Below are 20443 nucleotides of genomic sequence, written 5' to 3'. Positions count from 1 at the left end.
TTAACCTTTTGAACACCAGACGACGAAGAAATATGCCGTTGCCCTGATGTCACGCTATCGCATTTTTTGTTGAGCGCAATTGAACTTTGCGGAATCCCCGTAGGTGTCTATTACATTAACAAAGCTGACGTCCTTAGCCGTCGTTGGCGTCCACAGCACGATTTTCCGACGTAAGTCATAACCGTCTTTGGCGGTCAAAAGGTTAAGTAAGTTATGTTAAGAGCAAAAATGTGATTTGTTTTGGATACTAAATAAAACCAATGACTTTTTAAATTTGTTTTTATTACACTGTAAAAACCGAATTTACTCATACAAAGTACACAACATATGTTTAAACATAAACTAATTACTAACTACGAAAAAATCTGCCTAAATTACTGACTTTTGTGTGTATTAAGAACCTAGCTCTTGTCGGTAGCTTTTAAAAGTACATTGGGCCTGGATGTCTGTAGGATGTCTATTAATTATATTTGTCCTCTTAAGAGAACATTTAAGTACTTACTCGTAATCATATTTTTAACTTTTATTCAGTGTTAACAGACATGTATTAACCTCGAAAGTCCTGCGCTTTTGTAACACCTGTACTGTAGTCATATTTACCGGTTGTACTATACCAAGTACGAACCACGAATAGTGCATCAGACCGAGACAAATAGATGTCGTTATTACAGATTTATTGAATGTGAAGTCTTGTTGTCTTTGGGTGAATCAACTTTTTCTTGCTTTTTGCAAGAATTGCCCATACTTATTATTAGCTCTACTTTTGTGAGTTTTAACCTGGCCATCGTGAATAAAAATCCTTATTTTTATTTTACATTAAGGGAATAATAAAAAAAAAACATTTACAATTAAATCTATATGTGACTCAGTGGAAGAGACACTTTTTTCATACAAAAGTGAGGGACAGCAATGTCCACTGGGTCACTGCTATATAATATATAGCAGTATAAACTAATTACACTAAATACAAATTAAATTTTCTGACCACATGTAGTCGAAGTATGCGTAATTTTGCTGGCAAAGAAAAGTTGATTCACCCCTTTATATTTTTAGTAGACCGGCCAGCGAAAGAAATCTTCTAAGAATCGATTTTCGCTCATGTTGTTTCGGATATGGTGAATATGATATCGATGTATTCAGTGTAATGCCCTGAACACAAATATATAAGATGACAAGCGCGAAAGTGGTGGGAGTAGTTGCTGTGACGTCATAAATTCGGCAGTAACTGTGGATTGTACAATTTTTAAACGTATTCTAATAATTTGTTAGACCAAGTATTGAAAATGTTACAGTATGTCATATATTTGTGATCTACTCAAAGACCTTTCATTGGGGGCCCCATATGTTATGTTTAAAAGAAAAAAGTTTGTACTGTCGACTTTAGTCACAGCAACTACCCCAACCACTTTCGCGCTTGTCATCTCATATATTTGTGTTCAGGGCATTATACTGAATACCTCGATACTATATTCATCCATATCCGAGACGACATGAGCGAAAATCAATTTTTAGTGAGCGTCAGGACCCTGGACCACTACAGATATTTGATGTTTAGTACATACTAAAATTTAGTACCTATTTGATACTATTTGGTACCTGAGTACATATATTTGGTACCTCCAGTGATATCGAAAAATCGAGCGAATAAAGTGGCCAGACATTCTGACGTCAGGATGTCTGGACCATTTTTGGTTTTACATAGTTCTAGACAACACTACTAATTGATATCTTAGTCAATATTTACTACCTATTTGGTACCTGTCAATATATTTTTTTCAAATTTTTTTGGCGTACCAGAAAAAAGTTATGATGGAATTTAAAGTTGAAAACTAGTGTAATTACACTAATTACTTTTATATTTCGTTCGACTATATTAATGCCACTAGTCAGTAGAGATGATGTGCGAGTGCCTAAAAATAAATTCCTATTTAAGTTGACGCGCAGGAGGGCAGGCGGATTTGCCTCTATTCTTTTGACTGGCGCTACATACTTCAACGGCACGGCCGGGCTCACAACTTTAAATTCCGTCATAACTTTTTTCTGATACGCCAAAAAAATTTGAAAAAAATATATTGACAGGTACCAAATAGGTAGTAAATATTGACTAAGATATCAATTAGTAGTGTTGTCTAGAACTATGTAAACCAAAAATGGTCCAGACATCCTGACGTCAGAATGTCTAAATAGTATCAAATAGGTCCAAGGTACCAAATAGTATCAAATAGGTACTAAATTTTAGTATGTACTAAACATCAAATATCTGTAGTGGTCCAGGGGTCCTAACGCTCACGATTTTTAGAAGACTTTTCTTTCGCTGACTGGTCTCCTAAAAATATAAAGACAACAAGACTTCACATCAAAAAAATCTGTAATAACGACATCTATTTGTCTCGGTCTGATGCACTATTCGTGGTTCGTACTTGGTATAGTACAACCGGCAGATATGACTTCAGTACAGGTGTTGCAAAAGCACAGGACTTTCGAGGTTAATACATGTCTGTTAAAACTGAATAAAGATAAAAATATGATTACGAGTAAGTACTTAAATGTTCTCCTAAGAGGACAAATATAATTAATAGACATCATCTAATTTAAAAAGAAGCTTAGGAAATATATTGGAACGGAACGCATTTTGTCAGTTTGATTTGATTGAAGTAACGAAGTCAAGTCATTCAAGTGACGCTGTTTACCCTCCTTTTTCGTTTGGCGCCTGTTGTGTCGTACGCGTCCTCCGTGATTGTGCTCTATGTGATTAATAATAACACCTATTCGTTTCATCGAAAACATGTACTCACATCATGTACATTATGTGGTATTTGATATTGAGTGGCCCAATGTTTTAACTCTGTTTTGAAATCATCTTCTTTTATAGACTTAACAGAATCTGAATCAGATAGTAAATGCTCATTATCACTAGTAATGATATGATTATCGTGAGAAATGTCATGTTCTATCAATAAACCGGAATTATTTCTAGATAGTCCGAGTTCTTAACCAGATGTACAGTCCGGTCTGGCAGAAAGCATGAAACTTGGCATGTATATAGCTTATAGGTTTATAAGAAAATATGGAAGTAGAAACACGCTGAGGTGTCAATGTTTCCCCTCTTTCCCCCAACTTTTGTATCCCTGATTTCAGTTTTTTAATATTTCCATGAAAACCGTGAAAGCTATCATCACGATGTCTAGGAGAAGTATATTCTTCATAAAATTCTCTACAATATTGTCTATGGAAGTATAAAGCTAGAACTTATAATTTTCAAACTATGCTCATTTTCCCCTAACGATATTTCTCTTTGGTGACCTGAACGATAAGTAAGACTAGCGACTTTGCTCTTTTACCTGTGGCGATGTTGCTTCACAAAATTGTTCTTTGGGTCAAACTGATCCGGTTTTGCTCAATAGTTAAGAAATCGCACGTCACTACCCCCCACAAAGACAAGGGGAAAGGGCCGGTTTCCTCGGTGAAAACTATGCATTACATCTTTTTGCTCTTAGCGACTAGGGCAAATCGTATATCATTTTCGTGTAATATAGGGACGAGTTAATCATTTCTGAAAAAATCGTTGCACCTTTTCATACAAAAATAACGATTTTATAGCAAAATAATGAATTTCGATGTATTTCAATAAGTATGGAAGTTATGGCATTTACAGTTACAATGCGGTAATTATCAACAAATAAAACATAGGACAGATTAGCCAATAACCCAGTTCTGATGATGGAATCGTGGAGAGGTCGAGGGAACTCCTCAAATATTAAAGGCATAAGATATAGTGATTTTTGTGTTTCTATAAGAACAGCATGCATTTACGTTGAGAACATTGACAAATCGTTATTTTTGTATGATAAGGTGCAACGATTTTTTTCAGAAATGATTAACTCGTCCTTATATTACACGAAAATGATATACGATTTGCCCTAGTCACTAAGAGCAAAAAGATGTAATGCATAGTTTTCACCGAGGATTACGGCCCTTTCCCCTTGTCTTTGTGGGGGGTAGTGACGTGCGATTTCATGACTATTGAGCAAAATCGGATCAGTTTGACCCAAGGAACAATTTTGTGAAGCAACATCGCCACAGGTAAAAGAGCAAAGTCGCTAGTCTTGCTTATCGTTCAGGGCACCAAAGAGAAATATCGTTAGGGGAAAATGAGCATAGTTTGAAAATTATAAGTTCTAGCTTTATACTTCCAAAGACAATATTGTGGAGAATTTTATGAAGAATATACTTCTCCTAGACATCGTGATGATAGCTTTCACGGTTTTCATGGAAATATTAAAAAACTGAAATCAGGGATACAAAAGTTGGGGGAAAGAGGGGAAACATTGACACCTCGGCGTGTTTCTACTTCCATATTTTCTTATAAACCTATAAGCTATATACATGCCAAGTTTCATGCTTTCTGCCAGCAGGGACTGTACTCTCATACTTATTAGCCGTTAAGAACTCGGACTAAGAACCTTGGAATACAATTTCAGATTGAGAATTATTATATGAAGTACATGGCAAATTAACTAAGGAAGAGGATGCACTTACAGTTGTAGTACTCTTTTTTAAATTTGAAATTACATTTAACTGTGCTTCTTTGGCTCTTCTCAATAATTGACGTTGGCCAACTATGGCTTTTCTCGAATATTTTATTTTCTCTGCCATGTTTATTGTTGTTTATTAATCTTCTTCAATCTTTCGGGGGCATGTTTTAGCCAAATTTTAATGGAATCTTCTACGTCTTTAGCTGTAGACCCAGATGTAGTGGTGACAACTCCTTCTATAAAGATAAAGATATAATACATTTGTTAATGTTATAACATTACTACTGAATGGCAACCTAATAATTCAAATCAAGGATCCGGCAGACCCCGCCGACAGTGGCGAGGCGAGTTTGACTCCTTTCTAAAAGTACGGCCAGAGACTGCTCAAGATAGGGAACAATGGAAAAAGTGGGACGGGTCCTTTGCCCAGCAGTGGGACACTATAGGCTCGCAATAAAAAAAAATATAACTATTTATGCAAACTAATAAGTTTTTACTTCATCTCCAGATTCTCCAGCATACAGATTGCTTTTTTTACAACTAACCATATTGTACGAGGTAATTAGGTAGGTCATATTGAACAACTTTTTCTATGGGACGTGGACCAACCCCAAAATCCTAAAAAAATTTACCACAAGTTATGAAACAGCCAACTTACCCACGATACAATCTCGCAGGCGCAGTTGGCAGAAAGGCTTTTTGTTCGATCTCTTTCCATAAAAGTTGTACTGTTGAGCCAGCTGGTCAGTGAAACAAAATTTCATTAGCCGAGACACTGCTCGCAATATCCCTGCCTCCAATAGTTCTCATGTATGAATCCTGTAACAAACAAAATAATGTATAATTGAAAAATAGCAAATAAAAATTATTGTTGGTCAGACTAATTTAGTACATACATACATATAATCACGCCTGTTTCCCAGAGGGATAGGCAGATATCACGGATTTCCATTTACTACGATCCTGACAAACCACTAATTGAGTGAAGATTATAGCAATATGTGAAATACATTTTTTAGCCGAGTTTAGACGTGCAAGTTATAAGAGATGCAGATATTTGCCAGTTTTGCCACCCACTCTTACCTATAGTTGCATCTCAAAACTTGCAGCAATAACTTGCTGGTCTAAACTCAGCTTTACAAATGTTGTATTACTACTAAATAAATAAATAAATTGCACCCTCTTTTTCAAGATGTTCCTTCCTTCTTCCTATGAATGTAATAAGCTGTCTGAAATGAGATAGCTTTGAAGCTACAAGGCCGCCTATTGGTGCAAATATTCTCCATTTATCTTTTTTCTGTAAATCTTATTATATGGTGTTCAATAAAGAGTTATTGTAGGTATTGTAACTTACCAAATTGTCATAATTTTCTTTTTTCTCTATTAATAATTCAGTTGTAGTTAATTCATCGGCATTTTGAATTGGGAATTTGAATTCCGGTTTTAGGCTACCTTTCGATGTGCCTGCATGTTTTAACAGACTTATTATTTGATCATTTTGAGTTTTGATACATGTCAACATTACAGCACTTTTGTTTGGTATCCTAAAAAATAAATATAAAATAAAAACAGTGTAAGTGCAAAGTGGTCAAATATATCGGAACAAGACTTGAGAGCGTGTACATTGGCCGCTGCGATATAGATACATGTTATGCCGACTGTACACACTCGCCGAGACAATAGTAGGGGAAATTAGCTAAAATTACGGCATAATTAATGGAAGGTTTTTTTTTAATTGAAATATGTACGTTATAGACCGAAATTATTTTTCATCAACCCTCCCCACTCCTCCCTCCTCTGCGTCACCCCTCTACCCTTCCTTAAAGTGCCGAAAATGCGGTTTTTCTCGATTTCTGACAAAACTGTTGAAGATACAGAAAAAGCGCGTAGGAACGAAGTAATCCTTAATAAATTTACTACAAATCATTCATTAACACTTTGGTTCTAGCATTTATAGTTTACGCGTGATCCGTCACGAAAGTTGGTCCTTTGCTGCAATTTTCTTTAGTAAATGTTAAGTTTTCGCCCAAAATGCATACGAAATCGTCGAAATTTGTTTGATATAACTAAAATATTGTAACTCATGACTAAAATAAAATTAAGGGGAAAAAATCACTACCATGGGTGGAATTTCCAATATTTCTTGGAATTCCAGTAACTATTTAAGACGTAATATTTTCACGGTAGTAGTCGCTAGGAGTACCATTGATCTATATAGTATATCTATGACTGGGGATGAGCTTTTGGTAGCTGTTGGTAGAGCCCTGGAGTATCAATCCAGTAGCCGTGAGTTCAAGTCCCACCCATGGTAGTGATTTTTCCCCTGAAATTCATTTTCAGTTTATAATATTTTAGTAATATTAAACAGATTTCGTAAGCAATTTGGAAGAAAACTTAACATTCACTGAAGAAAATTGCAGCAAAGGACCAACTTTCGTGATGGATCACGCGAAACCTATAAGTGCTAGAACCAAAGTGTCAATAAACGATTTGTAGTAAATTTATCAAGGATTACTTTCTTCCTACACGCTTTTTCTGTATCTACAACGGTTTTGTCAGAAATCGTGAAAAACCGCATTTTCGGCTATTTAAGGGGGTGAAGAGGGGTGACGCGGATGGGGAGGGTTGATGAAAAATAACTTCGGCCTGTAATGTACATATCCCAATCAAAAAAAAATCTTCCATTAATTATGCCAACATTTTCATACATAACTTTCCAGAAGCAACGGACTACAACGCGAGATGGGCACGCCATTTCAGTCATCAATTCTAATATTATAAATGCGAAAGGAACTCAGTCTATCTGTTGGCATTTGACGGCCTCCTAGCCTACGCCTAGTTGGTAGTGCAACTGCTTACATAGCAGGAGATTCTGGGGTCGAACCCCGGTAAGGGCATATACACCGTGTTTCACTTAACACTAAAAACCTGAAAACCGTTCGTTCAGAATCGAGAGTAGAATCGATTGAGCTATATCTTGATGGGGGTAATATTTTTATTTAAATTAGTATGATTAGTTATTTTTTACGTGCCTATTCTATTGTATTCGTAATACAACATTGTGTATATCGCATTGCTAGAGGTTGTTTACCTTTTTCAGTATTTAGGAGTATTAATACTGGCTGGTTACTTGGGCGATTATTTTTTCCGCTACGAGTTTGACGTTGTTTATCAGTTTAATCTTAATGTTTATCATAAGTCATAACAAATTCAACTCGTACCTAATTACAACTTTGTTATTCTGAATATTGGATTTAAATTTGCTTACTGCGATTACCTGTCCAATTTGAAGTTTACTGTGTCAAAGCTTTAAAGTGTTTTACAATGACATCTTAGCTGTCTATTGGTAAACCTTATGTCGTTGCAGTAACTTACGCAAATAAATAGTTTTAAGGTTTATGATGATAGTTAGCAATTATTTTATTGAGTGTAGAGCTAAAAGTCAAGTAGAGCTGAACAAAAATCTAAAAATTCAATTAAAAAAAAAGTAACCATCAGATTAAAAGATGAATACTCTAGATGAGTTTAAAAAAATAAAAATCTGTTGGGGTGTCTGAGGTTTTGAGTGATACCGGAAACACGTTGTATTTGTGCGTTTATCACAGATATTTGTTCTTGAGTAATAGATGTTTCTATGTATACAGTATACCATTGGACAAAGCCTTAAATCCACATAGGGTTATTTCTCAGAAGTGCTCTAACGCCATTATTTTTTAATTCATAAAAAGATTTTTCCAATAACTGACACAACAACAATAATCATACTGTATTAGTAGTTATTTGTTATACAAGGGGGCAAAGTTGTATTTTAATGCCGAGTGTGGAATTGGAAAACGAGCAAGTGAAAGGATTCTATAGTTGAACCACGAGCGAAGCGAGTGGTTCGAGAATTGAACTTGCGAGTTTTTTAAAACACGAGTCAACCTATAAAGGTTCCTAGTTGACTACGGAACCCTAAAAAGTACTACATCATAGTCATCCTGTCACTGCAATGTCACAGTTTCGTTTTCTTTCAACCCCTTATTTGCCAAGAGTGGCACTGCAGCTTTAGTAGTTTCATGTGTTCTGCCTACCCCTTTATGGGATACAGGCGTGATTGTATGTATGTATGTATGTATGTATCATAGTCATATATAGTATATTACCTACCTGTTAATCCCTGAACTCTCGATGGCGTTGCTGCTGGCTCGTCGCTGCCGATATTCGACGGTTGTTCATATCGGCACCGGGGACTAACTTGGCGTGCAAAGGGAGTTAACCGTCCGTCGCCGTCTTCTGCCAAATCTGACAACATACAAATATAATAAGTTTTTGGCAAAAAAATATATTTTTGGTACAAGCTCTTATCGCTGCATGACTGCACTTTTCTTACGACAGACAACTAATACTCATCGAGACAATTCTAAGAAAAACCATTTTATGACGCTATGATCCTTGGAATTTACATACAGGTCGACCTAATATAAAAGCTTGTTACTATAAAAATAAAAGCGGAAATTTTTTAGTACCTACCTATTAATAAATAAAGATGAATCCAACAAAAAGTCATCCTTGCTGTTTACAGCAGCCTAGCAGGGAACACAGTAATGAACACCACACACACACATACATGATGATGAAAGTTAAAGCGCCGCATGGGTTAAAATATATAAACATGGATATCTTACCTTGCAGTCTGTTGTCACTGTTTGTCAAGATGGGAAGCTCATCTGCTACAGTCAGTAATGAGAGGGTTCCTGTTGGCAAAAAACATTTAATTTAATATGAATTATATTTACACCCCCAGGTTAGCAATTTATTTAAACTCTAAAGTTGGCCTTAGTATGTAATACATTATAATTTATAATTAGTATAATTACAGGGTTTGACAAAAATGACTATTCACTTGTAAGCCGTTAATCAGGTATTTTGCGTGCCTGAAGAATCTATTTTATTATAGGTCAAAGGTTACCTTGCCCAATTACCTTTTTAAATGTTATGCATTTTTATGAAGCCCTACCCAAATCTAAACTTTACCAGGTAAGAGTATAATATGTGTTTATCTATTATTTATTAATTATAATTTACTTACTTTCTGCTATTGAAGCGGTTTCTTGGGCAATGTTTGGCTGAGCTTGACGACTATCTGCACAAAACATAACATATAATTTTTTAAATTAGGTACTTCGGAATTACATCATTAATATCAACTAAATTACTACATATTCATAACAGCACGGGAAGCATGGTCGCGCGATAGACGATAAAATAGCAGGCCGTCCCTATCACACTATTTGTAAGTGCGATAGGGACGGCCTGATATTTTATCGTCTATCGCGCGACCATGCTTCCCGTGCAGGTGTTTTGAATATAAAACCCACCTCCATAATCTCCTTCATTGTCAGCAGCTTGAAGTGGTTGTTTATTTCTTTTTCACTGTTCATCTTCGTCACTGCTGCTAGAAACATATCTTTTTTGCATTTTACGTTTAAGACTTGGTTCTGTTTCGGCTTCAGTCTGTAAGTCTGATGTATCCTCAACCAGTTTCAGTATTTTTTTTGCTTTCTCTAGGTCATCTTTAGGTACATGCAAATAAAAAAATACACACAATATGCAAAAATAATAAATTAACACAAAATAATGCATCCCCTAGTAAACAAGGTTATTAAGTAAACATATAGGATGGACTTGCATTAGTAGGAATAATCTGAAATTGTACGGTCAACCAATTTAATTAGTAGGTCACTTTGAATCTTTGCAGGATTCTTTAAAATGGAAACAGCTTTTACAACTTTTATGGAAGAAGCTTTTACACAGAAGGGGTCTACAGAAGAAAATCAATAATGATTAAAAAACAAATAATCGAAAAGGAAAATCTTTTATGTAGAATAATAAAACTTAAATAAATAAATATTATACGTTAGAATAGCTAGCTCAGTCTATTACTAAAAACAAACACAAATATCTAACTTTAGAGCATATGGGTGAGTCAGTGATTCTGGTACTAGAAGACCGGGTAAAGGGTAAATTTATTAATTAAAAAATGATAATTTATGTTGGGCTCCTTTTAAAAATACTAAAACGAGGCACGCCTTGGCCGAGGCAGACCTTGACCTTGGTGACATGTAACAGAATTTAGGGAGGTGGAAGCTGCAGCTACAGGAATGGAAGCTCTTCCATCCCAGTCGCCACAGCCTCCTGTCCACCGGTTCAGGCTCGGGAAGCATCAGCTCCGCGCTACCTTTGAACGTAACCTCCAAATCGAAGAACCCTGAAATAGGTTTTAAAAGAAACAATGACCCTGAGGCTTTTACCAACCCTTGGCGAGGGTTAAAATCATGGGCGTACAAATGTGAAACATACCCAACGCAGAAAAGAAGCCGGCTTGTAGTTCCGTGCATTCATGTCAATGGAAGGGGTCCTCAAGTCATTTTATGAAAATAATGTCTGAAAATAATGGACACAAGAATTAGCACTGAACGTATTAGAACAAATTTTATTCGAAGATGGGAGAAAATACTTACGATTATACGAAATAGGTACTCGCGATTTCAAATTAGCATGGCTCGATCACTGGCCCTTAAAGAATTTCTCTCTATTCAATATGGCAGCCTCGTGGACCTTCGCCAATGACAAGTGTATTACATAGATATAAAAAAACACCGATGTGTGCATGGATTAGGCCTTCAAGTTGCACTGGAGGATAGCTGGAGCAGCAGTACAAAGCATGATGGCGGCCGGGACCACGAACTGCCGAGTGATGTCCGTAGAATTTGATATTCGCATCTCCTTGGCGTAAACCACTGGTTGTTCACTAATGATACGGTTCCGCCGTCTTTTTCAGTAAATTTTATCACCGAGTACATGTTTTCGCTTTTCCATGAAACGAATAGGTGTTATTATTAATCACATAGAGCACAATCACGGAGGACGCGTACGACACAACAGGCGCCAAACGAAAAAGGAGGGAAAAACAGTGTCACTTGAAGTGACATTTCGTTACTTCCAGGGAGAGTAGAGATAAGGAGGAAAGTCTGTCGAAGTAGAACAGTCGCAAAAATGACCGGCTGAGGCATTGTAATTGCAGTTATAAATCTCTCCGCTTGGAGCGCATGTCTCGCTCAATGATCAGCGATGTGAGATGACATTAGACGTTCTTTTCTATAGGCTGATTTCGTCCAGTGTTGCCAGATGGGTTTGACGTTCCGTTACGCACACTTCTTAAAAATAGTACGCCAGTTCAAGTTTGGGTACACGAAAATGACAAAAATCAAAATGTATAGTCTACCAAGAAATACATAACTCATGATAAAAAAAAAACAATATCTTTTCATACAGAGATTGCAAAGAAAGTAATACAGCCATTTGTGTTTGTTTTTAGTAAAAGGTACCACTTTATCGATAAGGTTAGTTTATAGACGAATCTTTATGGCATTAGCGCCTTGTCGGCAACCGGAAAAACGGTAAGGCTCCTCTACATATTCGCGCAAAATGGGCCTACAAACGGGACGCAGCTTTTTTTAGAGGAGGACGCAGCAGTTAGAGGGAGTTCGCAATACTGATATCTCGCTCTGTTATATAGCTGCGTCCCGTATGTTGGCCTGTGCTGGGCTAATATGAAGAGGGGCACGTACGTTTTACTAGAACAAACACATATTATATTATGGCCGCTGTACACACATGGCCAACAGTTCCACCAACCCCCTTGGCCATGTGTGTAGAGGGCTACTTGGCCGTAAGTTAGCAGTTGGCGCTTGCGCTTGCCGGCCAACCGATTCGTGTCGGTTTTTTGTCCAGACATCAAAGGATCTTGGCGCCAATGGCCAACTGCGTTTACACGTTGGCGCTTCATTCAGTTGCTCGTCAGCCGTCAGAGAGGACAGTAGTGAAATATTTACGAAAATAATAAGTTTATCTATGCCAATAATAGTGTAGATTTTAGGAAATAAAATAACCTTGCAAATGTTTAATGTATTTCCTAAAAAAGATAAATGTTCTTATCAGAATATTCAAAAAATTGTTAATATTTCAAATAATTTAATTTTACTACGGGGTTATTATTTTTTAATCAATTTTTTCTGACAACGTCTATGACCTAGAATTTTCTAGACTTTTCCATTCCACGTCCATCTTTCATGAAGAGCCAATGCCAAGTGATTGGTTCGCCAATGTGTAAACAGCGGCTCTTATCTTGGCCAAGGGGTTTCACAAAGGGCTGGTGGAACCGTTGGCCATGTGTGTACAGGGGCCATAAAACACATTTATGATCGACTTTTGTTCGGCGTTATTAGTTCATATCATATATTTCTATGTAGATGGCTTTTAAGCAATAAAAATGCAATAAAACCACTTTTCCTTGAGGTGAAAACTATATGAATCCATATTACCTCCATATCCATAGTAAGGTAAAATACCCCATAATGGACGGTGATGCCATTATGGACAAAAAATACAAATTCTTAAAAATAAGTATCTAAAATAAGTTTCTAAAAACTGACGGCTATGTACCATAAACTAGAGTGGTAGAGCTGTTTAATTTTGAAGTTTCAATTGATTCGGTTATTTCTGAAGGATTTGGAGACAAGATAAAATTCACCAGTTTACTGAAAAAAATATCAAGACGAATTCTTAGTACTTAATGTTGCTAAGAGAGATGAGTTCATGTATAAAATAATAAAAAAATAACGCACGGTGTAATCTTGAATGCGTTTTACTTACTGCATTAAGCATGAGATAAGGTATAAAATATACTAGTTTGTTGCTCCAAAGATATAAAGAAATGACGTTATTTTGCGAGTGTCCATTACTGGACCCGAAAAACTGCCTACCTCCTATGATGGACAAGGAACAATTTACAAAACCAAAATTTACAAGAAACAATCCTATGTTAAAATAACCCAAACTAATTTTATTTATGGTGTATAAAATTGACTCATTGCGTATCAGTTGGCTTTAAAAGTAAGATTTTAAACTTATTTCACTGTCCATAATGGGGGATCCATTACTGGAGAACTGCCGTCCATAATTGGAGAAAAAACACCTAGTTTTAATTTGTTAACTATGAAGAAACCAATAGGAGTATCTATTCTGCAATACGCTTGAAATGTAGAAGAAGGATAGGACATTCAAGATTTAACACGCTTGGCGGTAGAATTTTTACATTTATCAGTGAAATATCAAAAACAGGCGAATTTTGTTCTTAAACTGTCCATGATTGGGTCCGTCACCTTACATGTATTACGCGGTGAAAATTTTCTTTGTTTCTCCGCAGATAACATCGACCTAATTACCTATATTAATGCATACAATTGATCCTTTCTTGATGGATGAAACTAAAACTCACTTTCAAATTATTCAAGAAAACAAGCCGTAAGCCCGGTAAGCCGCCAAAGAAAAGAAAACGACTTTATGCCGCCTATGGCACATACAATCATAATATAATCACCGTATAGACAACCTAAATCAAACCGTAAGGTGTAAGGAACATGTTCCATATTGCCTTGACTAATCGATTAGATTTGATGATACTTTAACGTCATTAACGTCAACTTCACTTGATTTCATCTTGATTTGTGTTATATTTGTGTATTGCCGCACTTGGATGCACAGTACAGATAATCTATAGAAGTATGGGTGCGTTCCTAATTTATTAATCGGAAAAGTTAAAATGATTTGTTTTTTTCAAGGGGAGTAGTAGGTAACAGTTGATAAATTATAAAATAGTACGCAAAACGGCTGATGAGTACGCGGGTACACACGACGGTGAAATAGTACGCCGTGCGTACCGATGCGTACCCATATGGCAACGCTGATTTCGTCAGACTGAGCAAGTCAAGGTAATAGTGCGCTGGCTTCGTACGCAGATGTTCTCGGGTTCGATTCTGACAGCGATCTTTTTAGGGTTCCGTAGTCAACTAGGAACCCTTATAGTTTCGCCATGTGTGTCTGTCTGTCGTCCGTCCGTCCGTCCGTCCGTCCGTCCGTCTGTCCGTCCGTCCGTCCGTCCGTCCGTCCGTCCGTCCGTCCGTCCGTCCGTCCGTCCGCGTATAATCTCAGTAACCGTTAGCACTAGAAAGCTGAAATTTGGTACCAATATGTATATCAATCACGCCAACAAAGTGCAAAAATAAAAAAATGGAAAAAAAATGTTTTATTAGGGTAACCCCCCCTACATGTAAAGAGGGGGCTGATATTTTTTTCATTCCAACCCCAACGTGTGATATATTGTTGGATAGGTATTTAAAAATGAATAAGGGTTTACTACGATCGTTTTTAAATAATATTAATATTTTCGGAAATAATCGCTCTTAAAGGAAAAAAAAAGTGCGTCCCCCCCCTCTAACTTTTGAACCATATGTTTAAAAAATATGAAAAAAATCACAAAAATAGAACTTTATAAAGACTTTCTAGGAAAATTGTTTTGAACTTGATAGGTTCAGTAGTTTTTGAGAAAAATACGGAAAACTACGGAACCCTACACTGAGCGTGGCCCGACACGGCCTCGGCCGGTTTTTACTTTTTGTTTTTTTTTTATGCATTAATTTTCTTTTTTGTATTTTATTTGTGTTTATTTATTGTTTTATTCATAGAAATGTTAACTTAAGCCCTTTAAGATTCTTCGGTAATGTTGTAAGCCTTGCGAATGAAATTTCGAAAAGTTATAACAAAACAAAATATTTTTGGACATTAAAAAAATAAAATAATTCAAGAAAAAAAATAGTAGAAAAAAATAAAAAACCGGCCAAGAGCGTGTCGGGCCACGCTCAGTGTAGGGTTCCGTAGTTTTCCGTATTTTTCTCAAAAACTACTAAACCGATCAAGTGCAAAACTATTTTCCTAGAAAGTCTTTATAAAGTTCTACTTTTGTGATTTTTTTCATATTTTTTAAACATATGGTTCAAAAGTTAGAGGGGGGGGGGGGGGGGACGCATTTTTTTTTCCTTTAAGAGCGATTATTTCCGAAAATATTAATATTATCAAAAAACGATCGTAGTAAACCCGTATTCATTTTTAAATACCTATCCAACAATATATCACACGTTGGGGTTGGCATGAAAAAATATCAGCCCCCACTTTACATGTAGGGGGGGGGGGGGGGTACCCTAAGAAAACATTTTTTTCCATTTTTTATTTTTGCACTTTGTTGGCGTGATTGATATACATATTGGTACCAAATTTCAGATTTCTAGTACTAACGGTTACTGAGATTATCCGCGGACGGACGGACGGACGGACGGACAGACAGACAGACATGGCGAAACTATAAGGGTTCCTAGTTGACTACGGAACCCTAAAAAGGTCTCATCAGGATTTGAACCCGGGACCTCTTGTTCTGTAGGCGGGGTCACTACCGAGAAGGCAAAGAGATTGTCAAACTATCTTTTCTTTTATATGTGCACTTCTGATACTTAAGGCTGGGCGCACACGGAGGCGACAGTTGCACGGCGACATTTTTTGTCTCTGTCGTTACTACTTGCGTCCAAGACAGAGACAAAAAATGTCGCCGTGCAACTGTCGCCTCCGTGTGCGCCCAGCCTAAAGCTTTCGCTCCTTATATTTCTAATCTCCATAGTTACTTCAATCAAATCAAACTGACAAAATGCGTTTCGTTCCAATATATTTTCTAAGCTTCTTTTTAAAAAATGGCGTTTTTAAGTTTATTTTGATGTTATTGATTAAAAAACCTTTAATAATTTACCTTATAGATATTACTTCAAAGACTTATATTGACCGGGATATAGACCGTGATTACCTTTTTGATTTTTGTCGAGCTCCCGATATTTCGACGCAGTTGCATGCATCATGATCACGGAAAACATTGCATGCATCATGATCGGGGTTTTCCGTGATCATGATGCATGCAACTGCGTCGAAATATCGGGAGCTCGACAAAAATCAAAAAGGTAATCACGGTCTATATCCCGGTCAATATAAGTCTAATGAAAATAACCGTGAATCATTCAAAACTCTTATTACTTCAAAGTTACCTAAAAAGACTAAAATTTTTTTTTTACTTTATTAATGATTTACAACAAATGATTGACAAATTGATATCAAGAAACGAAACGCGTTATTTTTTTTAAGTCGCATCATGTCGCATCCATTGATAGAATAAGGTCGCATCAGTAGAAAAAGGCAAAAAAATTGAAAAATGTAGGCGCAAAGGGATAATAATTATCCCTTCGCGACAAGATTTGCTTGACCATCTATTTATCCGGAGTCCGAAAATCCGGATAATTCGCTGATTTTGCGATCCGTTTCTAAATCCGGATTTTAAAACCGAAATCCGGATTTTCGAATTTTTACTTTTACGTCGCAATTTCAACCGAAATAAAGGACACAAGTTATGTTTACTAGCAGAAACGTCTGCAATCGATGCCACTAAGCTTAGAATAAATTTAAAAGTGGAAAATGTGAGTTCAAGTCTCACCCAAGGCAGACATTTTCCACTTTTAAATTTATTCTAAGACAAGTGTTTATGTACGTGGAATCCAATGTATAAGCAACTGTAAATAAAAAAAAACATCCGTTTACACGTCATCAGATGTCTTGAGAATGCAGGCAAATTTAAGTTTAAATAGTATACGAAAAATGTCCATAAATACAGGGTGTAATGTGATTCCTGGTATCTATAATACTTATGTAAATTACTTTGTATACCATGGTTTGCAATAAATGCTTATATTATTAGTAGACGAACCAAACATCCTATTGTTAATGAATTATATTAAGTAGAATTACAATGTCATCAAAGTTGGTTATATGTTAGAACTGATGCACTTCAATACATACTATAATTATGCTGTCAAAGTCGATTAGGCTAAGTTTGAACTGCGACCTCAACAAAACTTGTTCAATGTTAATGTAGAAATTTGACTAAATTGGCATGTTTATAAGATAAATGAATAATACTAAATGGCTTGCTGCCTTCATATTCGGAAACACTATTACTGTCGTAAAACATATTTTATAATATGCTTTTCATCACACTCTCTCGAAAACGGTGTTATTACATTATGATACTTAATGAACTATTTTACCGCCCTGGGGCGGTAAAGTGAATACCAGGGTGGGACCTTCCACGACCTGTCAAAAATTACAAGATGGCGGACGAATGTTCAAAATGTCAGCGTAGATATTTCAATACAATAGTTTAAAATTTGGTTATTACTTCGCGAGTGTGATGAAAAACGTTGTGTATATCACGGGCGGCTGAAGGCTTCACTTTCCGCCCTCAATCTTAATACACAATGTACGATTATTCAATGCGTATTGTTAATTACGGCAATATAGATAGATTGTGCAAAAATGACGTCTCAATAGTAAAATAACGGCAAAATACGAGAAATTGTCACGTTGGAAACGACAGGCTAAATATACACGATGTGTTAGTGTTACTCGTTTAAGTCCTGATTTAGTTTAAAACTGAGTGAAAGTCGTAATTCAATTCCTCACGTTGGAAACGACAGGCTAAATATACACGATGTGTTAGTGTTACTCGTTTAAGTCCTGATTTAGTTTAAAACTGAGTGAAAGTCGTAATTCAATTCCGCGCTCTTAACCACTTAAATCAATATTTTCCTGGTTCTGTTGTAATGCTGTGCCTAAGAACGTAGAATTGACTCTACACTTGACGCGCTAATATTTTTATGATTTCGTTGTTTACTGGATGTATTATAATCCTGAATGTAAAAAAAAACTTTACCTCGTTAATAGAATGATTAACTGCCCACGTACGTAGCTTATATAATCAGTAAAAACCGGCCAAGAGCGTGTCGGGCCACGCTCAGTGTAGGGTTTCGTAGTTTTCCGTATTTTTCTCAAAAACTACTGAACCTATCAAGTTCAAAATAATTTTCCTAGAAAGTCTTTATAAAGTTCTACTTTTGTGATTTTTGTCATATTTTTTAAACATATGGTTCAAAAGTTAGAGGGGGGGGGGGGACGCACTTTTTTTTTCATTTAAGAGCGATTATTTCCGAAAATATTAATATTATCAAAAAACGATCTAAGTAAACCGTTATTCATTTTTAAATACCTATCCAACAATATATCACATGTTGGGGTTGGAATGAAAAAAAATATCAGCCCCACTTTACATGTAGGTTCCCTAATAAAACATTTTTTTCATTTTTTATTTACTGTTTACTTCTTAAACTCTTGAATTTTGCTTTATTTACGGTGGTAACTAAAAAACCCTAAAAATCCGGATTTAATCCGGAATCCGGATTTTTCCTACAAATAATCCGAAAATCCGGATTTCCCAACATATAAGCGGATTTGCAATCGCTATTCACTATGATATGAATTAGTCTGAAGTTAGTGGAAAGGAAAAGTATAAGATAACTAACTATAGTTTTGTGAAAGGTCTGTCTCATTTCAAATTTAGACAGAGAGAATATAGTCATACTAGTTATGAAAAAAAGCTGCACTTTGAAATGGAAGCAAGCCGCTTTGCATGGTGATAGTAGACATCAAAGTAAACGATTTTTTCCGAGGATATCGAAATTTCATCCTTTAGGAAGCCGAGCGTAGCGAGGTGTTTTATGAAAATGAAAAAAATATATTTTTTTATTGTATCGTCCGATTTTGACAAAACGTATCTCAAATTCGAACAATGCAAGCAGAGACAAGTTACCAAGTTTGACAAGTTAAAATCGAGAACGAAACGCAGCGATGACGGATTGTCTCAGAGCGTAAACGGAATGTCGCTGTCAGTGTCAAATCGATCAGTTGTCAATTTATCAGATAAACTTACTTCCGTGAGATAAACAACTCACTGCGTGTGAGTTTTCGGTTCTGGAAAAAGGTCTCTTATGAGGACATTATCGTCAGTGTGGAAGATTGTCTGGTGAAGAACAATGTAGGCAAGGAAGAGTTAGAGGCTATACGCCAGGATGTCTCGTCTTTGTTACGGAGAGCGAATTCCCCAAGAACAAATTTACCTAGGGATGAATTTGTCGCTTTAAAAAAATTGGATGAGGATCCGGACATAACTGTTCTTCGAGCTGACAAGGGTAATGCGGCCGTTGTACTTAATATTTCAGATTACAACGAGAAGATAAGGAATCTTTTGGCGGATACATCAACATACAAACATCTAAAGAGGGACCCAACTACGAAGATCCTGAAAACCACGACACGACACGACAAAGACTGCATTGAAATTGTCAAAAAGAGGTTGAGAGAGCAGAACATGTCTGAGAACTACGCCAAGTTGGTGGAACATTGCCTCACATCGGGCTACTTGCTATGGAACGGTGAATTCTCGTCGCCGACATCTTCATGGAGGATTTCAAGGAGAGAGCGCTCTCATTGGCTGCCGTCCAGCTGAAGATATATAAAAGATACGTAGATGACACTTTTACTATACTTCCTAAAAGTAATGTTTCAACTTTCTTAGACCATTTAAATTCTATCCATAGTAAAATACAATTTACTATGGAGTTGGAAAAAGTGTTCTCTTCCCTTCTTGGATGTTCTCATTTTGAGGAATCCTGATAATAGCTTAGGTCGCACTGTGTATAGAAAACCTACTCATACTGATAGGTACTTAAATGGCAAATCCCACCACCATCCCAGTCAACTAGCTACTGTAGGCAAATCTTTGTTTCAGAGAGCCCAAAGGATATGTGACGACCAGCATTTGGCAGCGGAGCTTCGACATGCCAGGCAGGCGCTGTTGGCGAACGAGCTCAAGATACCGCGTGTCAAGCAGAAGGCCCGCTTGAAGATCCCTACAGTCAAGCGCCGGCCTGCTATTCTGCCTTTTGTTAGAGGGGTCATGGATAGGATCAGCCACATCTTGAAACGGGCTTCTATTAAAACTTATTTCAAGCCTATGAAGAAGATGTCCCAATTCCTGAGGCCTGTGAAATGTCAAACTCCTCTATAAAATGCGGGAGTGTAAAGACTAGACTGTGAGTGCG

The 20443-nt window shown here is 36.6% G+C and overlaps 1 protein-coding gene and 1 long non-coding RNA gene across 2 annotated transcripts in view; both read right to left on the bottom strand.

The window, feature by feature from the left end:
• LOC125238481 (probable G-protein coupled receptor No18) overlaps positions 1-20443 on the bottom strand; it is a 163338-nt gene that overhangs the window by 47543 nt on the left and 95352 nt on the right. The gene's annotated exons all lie outside the window — the stretch shown is intronic.
• LOC125238483 lies at positions 9203-11667 on the bottom strand. The gene is made up of 5 exons (XR_007178451.1): positions 11039-11667; positions 10878-10961; positions 9896-10090; positions 9607-9660; positions 9203-9271 (listed from the first exon to the last, which is right to left on the bottom strand). It is a non-coding gene; the product is annotated as an uncharacterized LOC125238483 (long non-coding RNA).

The sequence above is a fragment of the Leguminivora glycinivorella genome, chromosome 23, assembly GCF_023078275.1.
Source record: "Leguminivora glycinivorella isolate SPB_JAAS2020 chromosome 23, LegGlyc_1.1, whole genome shotgun sequence".
NCBI lineage: Eukaryota > Metazoa > Arthropoda > Insecta > Lepidoptera > Tortricidae > Leguminivora > Leguminivora glycinivorella.
This window is presented reverse-complemented; position numbering and strand designations above follow the sequence as displayed.